The sequence below is a fragment of the Oncorhynchus mykiss genome, chromosome 18 (genome assembly GCF_013265735.2).
Source record: "Oncorhynchus mykiss isolate Arlee chromosome 18, USDA_OmykA_1.1, whole genome shotgun sequence".
NCBI lineage: Eukaryota > Metazoa > Chordata > Actinopteri > Salmoniformes > Salmonidae > Oncorhynchus > Oncorhynchus mykiss.
Genome location: NC_048582.1, coordinates 71,690,367 through 71,700,060, shown reverse-complemented (window position 1 = coordinate 71,700,060; position 9,694 = coordinate 71,690,367). Strand labels below are relative to the sequence as shown.

General features: G+C 38.8%; 1 protein-coding gene across 1 annotated transcript in view; it reads left to right on the top strand.

Annotated features, from left to right (window-relative positions):
* Positions 1-9,694, top strand: part of LOC110518582 (CUB and sushi domain-containing protein 2-like) — a 458,013-nt gene that overhangs the window by 79,481 nt on the left and 368,838 nt on the right. The gene's annotated exons all lie outside the window — the stretch shown is intronic.

The window sequence follows — 9,694 nt, the reverse complement described above, 5'->3', positions numbered from 1 at the left end:
CTCTCTCTCACATCTCACCTGAGTGTGCAGGAGGTTGGATAAGGACACACATCATTACAGGAATGTCACTTCCAAAAGGGGCATGTCTGCCTTTAAAAGCCAAATGACAGATATACAGTTGGGTGAAAGGAAACAGCAGGGTGTTTTTTTTTGTTGATAAAAGACCTCTTTATTCTCTTGTTTTCCTTCTCAGTGCAAACATGTATTTTGAGGGGAGATGGGGAGACATTCAAGAGAAGCTGAGCATCATTTGGTTGTTTTGACGGGGAGGGAGGGAGGTTGAAGTATCAATGTATAAACATGGCAGCCGATTGTCGCACCATCCTCATCATCACCATCAACCCTCGTCATCATCATCATCATCTTGCCATTCTCTTTGAAGTAGGAGTGGTGTGCTATTCTCTCCCTCTCCTCCCTTCTTTCTCTCCCTCTCCTCTTTCTCTCCCTCTCCTCTCCTCTTTCTCTCCCTCTCCTCTTTCTCTCCCTCTCCTCTCCTCTTTCTCTCCCTCTCCTCTCCTCTTTCTCTCCCTCTCCTCTTTCTCTCCCTCTCCTCTCCTCTTTCTCTCCCTCTCCTCTTTCTCTCCCTCTCCTCTCCTCTTTCTCTCCCTCTCCTCCCTTCTTTCTCTCCCTCTCCTCTCCTCTTTCTCTCCCTCTCCATCCCTCTTTCTCTCCCTCTCCTCCCTTCTTTCTCTCCCTCTCCTCTTTCTCTCCCTCTCCATCCCTCTTTCTCTCCCTCTCCTCCCTTCTTTCTCTCCCTCTCCTCTTTATCTCCCTCTCCTCCCCTTTTTCTCTCCCTCTCCTCTCCTCTTTCTCTCCCTCTCCTCTCCTCTTTCTCTCCCTCTCCTCCCCTCTTTCTCTTCCTCCCCTCTTTCTCTCCCTCTCCTCTCTTCTTTCTCTCCCTCTCCTCCCCTATTTCTCTACCTCTCCTCCCCTCTTTCTCTCCCTCTCCTCTCCTCTTTCTCTCCCTCTCCTCCCCTCTTTCTGTCCCTCTCCTCTCCTCTTTCTCTCCCTCTCCTCCCCTCATTCTGTCCCTCTCCTATTCTACATATCCCAGTACCACCATCCAACAGGGTACATTATATACTACATATCCCACCATCCAACAGGATACATTATATACTACATATCCCACCATCCAACAGGGTACATTATATACTACATATCCCACCATCCAACAGGATACATTATATACTACATATCCCACCATCCAACAGGATACATTATATACTACATATCCCAGTACCACCATCCAACAGGATACATTATATACTACATATCCCACCATCCAACAGGATACATTATATACTACATATCCCACCATCCAACAGGATCCATTATATACTACATATCCCACCATCCAACAGGATCCATTATATACTACATATCCCACCATCCAACAGGATCCATTATATACTACATATCCCACCATCCAACAGGATACATTATATACTACATATCTCACCATCCAACAGGATACATTAAATACTACATATCCCTCCATCCAACAGGATACATTATATACTACATATCCCAGTACCACCATCCAACAGGATACATTATATACTACATATCCCACCATCCAACAGGATACATTATATACTACATATCCCACCATCCAACAGGATCCATTATATACTACATATCCCACCATCCAACAGGATCCATTATATACTACATATCCCACCATCCAACAGGATCCATTATATACTACATATCCCACCATCCAACAGGATACATTATATACTACATATCTCACCATCCAACAGGATACATTAAATACTACATATCCCTCCATCCAACAGGATACATTATATACTACATATCCCAGTACCACCATCCAACAGGATACATTATATACTACATATCCCACCATCCAACAGGATACATTATATACTACATATCCCACCATCCAACAGGATACATTATATACTACATATCCCACCATCCAACAGGATACATTATATACTACATATCCCACCATCCAACAGGATCCATTATATACTACATATCCCACCATCCAACAGGATACATTATATACTACATATCCCACCATCCAACAGGATCCATTATATACTACATATCCCACCATCCAACAGGATCCATTATATACTACATATCCCACCATCCAACAGGATACATTATATACTACATATCCCACCATCCAACAGGATCCATTATATACTACATATCCCACCATCCAACAGGATACATTATATACTACATATCCCACCATCCAACAGGATCCATTATATACTACATATCCCACCATCCAACAGGATACATTATATACTACATATCCCACCATCCAACAGGATCCATTATATACTACATATCCCACCATCCAACAGGATCCATTATATACTACATATCCCACCATCCAACAGGATACATTATATACTACATATCTCACCATCCAACAGGATACATTAAATACTACATATCCCTCCATCCAACAGGATACATTATATACTACATATCCCAGTACCACCATCCAACAGGATACATTATATACTACATATCTCACCATCCAACAGGATACATTATATACTACATATCCCACCATCCAACAGGATCCATTATATACTACATATCCCAGTACCACCATCCAACAGGATCCATTATATACTACATATCCCACCATCCAACAGGATACATTATATACTACATATCCCACCATCCAACAGGCTACATTATATACTACATATCCCAGTACCACCATCCAACAGGATACATTATATACTACATATCCCAGTACCACCATCCAACAGGATCCATTATATACTACATATCCCACCATCCAACAGGCTACATTATATACTACATATCCCACCATCCAACAGGATCCATTATATACTACATATCCCACCATCCAACAGGATCCATTATATACTACATATCCCAGTACCACCATCCAACAGGCTACATTATATACTACATATCTCACCATCCAACAGGCTACATTATATACTACATATCCCAGTACCACCATCCAACAGGATACATTATATACTACATATCCCACCATCCAACAGGATACATTATATACTACATATCCCACCATCCAACAGGCTACATTATATACTACATATCCCAGTACCACCATCCAACAGGATACATTATATACTACATATCCCAGTACCACCATCCAACAGGATCCATTATATACTACATATCCCACCATCCAACAGGCTACATTATATACTACATATCCCACCATCCAACAGGATCCATTATATACTACATATCCCACCATCCAACAGGATCCATTATATACTACATATCCCAGTACCACCATCCAACAGGCTACATTATATACTACATATCTCACCATCCAACAGGCTACATTATATACTACATATCCCAGTACCACCATCCAACAGGATACATTATATACTACATATCCCACCATCCAACAGGATACATTATATACTACATATCTCACCATCCAACAGGCTACATTATATACTACATATCCCAGTACCACCATCCAACAGGATACATTATATACTACATATCTCACCATCCAACAGGCTACATTATATACTACATATCCCAGTACCACCATCCAACAGGATACATTATATACTACATATCTCACCATCCAACAGGATACATTATATACTACATATCCCACCATCCAACAGGGTACATTATATACTACATATCCCACCATCCAACAGGATACATTATATACTACATATCCCACCATCCAACAGGATACATTATATACTACATATCTCACCATCCAACAGGATACATTATATACTACATATCTCACCATCCAACAGGATACATTATATACTACATATCTCACCATCCAACAGGATACATTATATACTACATATCCCACCATCCAACAGGATATATTATATACTACATATCCCACCATCCAACAGGCTACATTATATACTACATATCCCACCATCCAACAGGATACATTATATACTACATATCCCACCATCCAACAGGATCCATTATATACTACATATCCCACCATCCAACAGGATATATTATATACTACATATCCCACCATCCAACAGGATATATTATATACTACATATCCCACCATCCAACAGGCTACATTATATACTACATATCCCACCATCCAACAGGATACATTATATACTACATATCCCACCATCCAACAGGATACATTATATACTACATATCCCACCATCCAACAGGATCCATTATATACTACATATCCCACCATCCAACAGGATCCATTATATACTACATATCCCACCATCCAACAGGATACATTATATACTACATATCCCACCATCCAACAGGATACATTATATACTACATATCCCACCATCCAACAGGATCCATTATATACTACATATCTCACCATCCAACAGGATACATTATATACTACATATCCCACCATCCAACAGGATACATTATATACTACATATCTCACCATCCAACAGGCTACATTATATACTACATATCCCACCATCCAACAGGATATATTATATACTACATATCCCACCATCCAACAGGATCCATTATATACTACATATCCCACCATCCAACAGGATCCATTATATACTACATATCCCACCATCCAACAGGATCCATTATATACTACATATCCCACCATCCAACAGGATCCATTATATACTACATATCCCAGTACCACCATCCAACAGGATACATTATATACTACATATCCCACCATCCAACAGGATACATTATATACTACATATCCCAGTACCACCATCCAACAGGATACATTATATACTACATATCCCACCATCCAACAGGATACATTATATACTACATATCTCACCATCCAACAGGATCCATTATATACTACATATCCCACCATCCAACAGGATACATTATATACTACATATCCCACCATCCAACAGGATACATTATATACTACATATCTCACCATCCAACAGGATACATTATATACTACATATCTCACCATCCAACAGGATACATTATATACTACATATCCCACCATCCAACAGGATACATTATATACTACATATCCCACCATCCAACAGGATCCATTATATACTACATATCCCACCATCCAACAGGATACATTATATACTACATATCCCACCATCCAACAGGATCCATTATATACTACATATCTCACCATCCAACAGGCTACATTATATACTACATATCCCAGTACCACCATCCAACAGGATACATTATATACTACATATCCCACCATCCAACAGGATACATTATATACTACATATCCCACCATCCAACAGGCTACATTATATACTACATATCTCACCATCCAACAGGCTACATTATATACTACATATCCCACCATCCAACAGGATCCATTATATACTACATATCTCACCATCCAACAGGATCCATTATATACTACATATCCCAGTACCACCATCCAACAGGATCCATTATATACTACATATCTCACCATCCAACAGGATACATTATATACTACATATCCCAGTACCACCATCCAACAGGATCCATTATATACTACATATCCCACCATCCAACAGGATACATTATATACTACATATCCCACCATCCAACAGGATCCATTATATACTACATATCCCTCCATCCAACAGGATACATTATATACTACATATCCCAGTACCACCATCCAACAGGATCCATTATATACTACATATCTCACCATCCAACAGGCTACATTATATACTACATATCCCACCATCCAACAGGCTACATTATATACTACATATCCCACCATCCAACAGGATCCATTATATACTACATATCCCACCATCCAACAGGATCCATTATATACTACATATCCCACCATCCAACAGGATCCATTATATACTACATATCCCTCCATCCAACAGGATCCATTATATACTACATATCCCTCCATCCAACAGGATACATTATATACTACATATCCCAGTACCACCATCCAACAGGATCCATTATATACTACATATCTCACCATCCAACAGGGTACATTATATACTACATATCCCACCATCCAACAGGATACATTATATACTACATATCCCACCATCCAACAGGATACATTATATACTACATATCCCACCATCCAACAGGATCCATTATATACTACATATCCCACCATCCAACAGGATACATTATATACTACATATCCCACCATCCAACAGGATACATTATATACTACATATCCCACCATCCAACAGGGTACATTATATACTACATATCCCACCATCCAACAGGATCCATTATATACTACATATCCCACCATCCAACAGGATACATTATATACTACATATCCCACCATCCAACAGGATACATTATATACTACATATCCCACCATCCAACAGGATACATTATATACTACATATCCCACCATCCAACAGGATCCATTAAATACTACATATCCCACCATCCAACAGGATCCATTATATACTACATATCCCACCATCCAACAGGATACATTATATACTACATATCCCACCATCCAACAGGATCCATTATATACTACATATCCCACCATCCAACAGGATACATTATATACTACATATCCCACCATCCAACAGGATCCATTATATACTACATATCCCACCATCCAACAGGATACATTATATACTACATATCTCACCATCCAACAGGCTACATTATATACTACATATCTAACCATCCAACAGGCTACATTATATACTACATATCCCACCATCCAACAGGATACATTATATACTACATATCCCAGCATCCAACAGGATACATTATATACTACATATCCCAGTACCACCATCCAACAGGATACATTATATACTACATATCCCACCATCCAACAGGCTACATTATATACTACATATCCCAGTACCACCATCCAACAGGATACATTATATACTACATATCTCACCATCCAACAGGCTACATTATATACTACATATCTCACCATCCAACAGGATCCATTATATACTACATATCCCAGTACCACCATCCAACAGGATCCATTATATACTACATATCCCACCATCCAACAGGATACATTATATACTACATATCCCAGTACCACCATCCAACAGGATACATTATATACTACATATCCCAGTACCACCATCCAACAGGATACATTATATACTACATATCCCACCATCCAACAGGATACATTATATACTACATATCCCACCATCCAACAGGATCCATTATATACTACATATCCCACCATCCAACAGGATCCATTATATACTACATATCCCACCATCCAACAGGATCCATTATATACTACATATCCCACCATCCAACAGGATACATTATATACTACATATCCCACCATCCAACAGGATCCATTATATACTACATATCCCACCATCCAACAGGATACATTATATACTACAAATCCCACCATCCAACAGGATACATTATATACTACATATCCCAGTACCACCATCCAACAGGATACATTATATACTACATATCCCAGTACCACCATCCAACAGGATACATTATATACTACATATCCCAGTACCACCATCCAACAGGATGCATTATATACTACAAATCCCACCATCCAACAGGATACATTATATACTACATATCCCAGTACCACCATCCAACAGGGTACATTATATACTACATATCCCACCATCCAACAGGATACATTATATACTATATATCCCACCATCCAACAGGATACATTATATACTACATATCTCACCATCCAACAGGATCCATTATATACTACATATCCCACCATCCAACAGGATCCATTATATACTACATATCCCACCATCCAACAGGATACATTAAATACTACATATCCCACCATCCAACAGGATCCATTATATACTACATATCCCACCATCCAACAGGATACATTATATACTACATATCCCACCATCCAACAGGATCCATTATATACTACATATCCCACCATCCAACAGGATACATTATATACTACATATCTCACCATCCAACAGGCTACATTATATACTACATATCCCTCCATCCAACAGGATACATTATATACTACATATCCCACCATCCAACAGGATACATTATATACTACATATCCCACCATCCAACAGGATCCATTATATACTACATATCCCACCATCCAACAGGATCCATTATATACTACATATCCCTCCATCCAACAGGATACATTATATACTACATATCCCAGTACCACCATCCAACAGGATCCATTATATACTACATATCCCACCATCCAACAGGATACATTATATACTACATATCTCACCATCCAACAGGATACATTATATACTACATATCCCACCATCCAACAGGATACATTATATACTACATATCCCACCATCCAACAGGATACATTATATACTACATATCCCACCATCCAACAGGATATATTATATACTACATATCTCACCATCCAACAGGATACATTATATACTACATATCCCAGTACCACTATCCAACAGGGTACATTATATACTACATATCCCACCATCCAACAGGATACATTATATACTACATATCCCACCATCCAACAGGATCCATTATATACTACATATCCCACCATCCAACAGGATACATTATATACTACATATCCCACCATCCAACAGGATATATTATATACTACATATCTCACCATCCAACAGGCTACATTATATACTACATATTCCAGTACCACCATCCCACAGGATAAATGACTCCAACCCTATCAGCAGTATTAACCACAGGAAATATACCCTGACATTATATACTACATATACCACCATCCAACAGGATAAATGACTCCAACCCTATCAGCAGTATTAACCACAGGAAATATACCCTGACATTATATACTACATATACCACCATCCAACAGGATAAATGACTCCAACCCTATCAGCAGTATTAACCACAGGAAATATACCCTGACATTATATACTACATATCCCACCATCCCACAGGATAAATGACTCCAACCCTATCAGCAGTATTAACCACAGGAAATATACCCTGACATTATATACTACATATACCACCATCCCACAGGATAAATGACTCCAACCCTATCAGCAGTATTAACCACAGGAAATATACCCTGACATTATATACTACATATACCACCATCCCACAGGATAAATGACTCCAACCCTATCAGCAGTATTAACCACAGGAAATATACCCTGACATTATATACTACATATACCACCATCCCACAGGATAAATGACTCCAACCCTATCAGCAGTATTAACCACAGGAAATATACCCTGACATTATATACTACATATACCACCATCCCACAGGATAAATGACTCCAACCCTATCAGCAGTATTAACCACAGGAAATATACCCTGACATTATATACTACATATACCACCATCCCACAGGATAAATGACTCCAACCCTATCAGCAGTATTAACCACAGGAAATATACCCTGACATTATATACTACATATACCACCATCCCACAGGATAAATGACTCCAACCCTATCAGCAGTATTAACCACAGGAAATATACCCTGACATTATATACTACATATACCACCATCCCACAGGATAAATGACTCCAACCCTATCAGCAGTATTAACCACAGGAAATATACCCTGACATTATATACTACATATACCACCATCCCACAGGATAAATGACTCCAACCCTATCAGCAGTATTAACCACAGGAAATATACCCTGACATTATATACTACATATACCACCATCCCACAGGATAAATGACTCCAACCCTATCAGCAGTATTAACCACAGGAAATATACCCTGACAT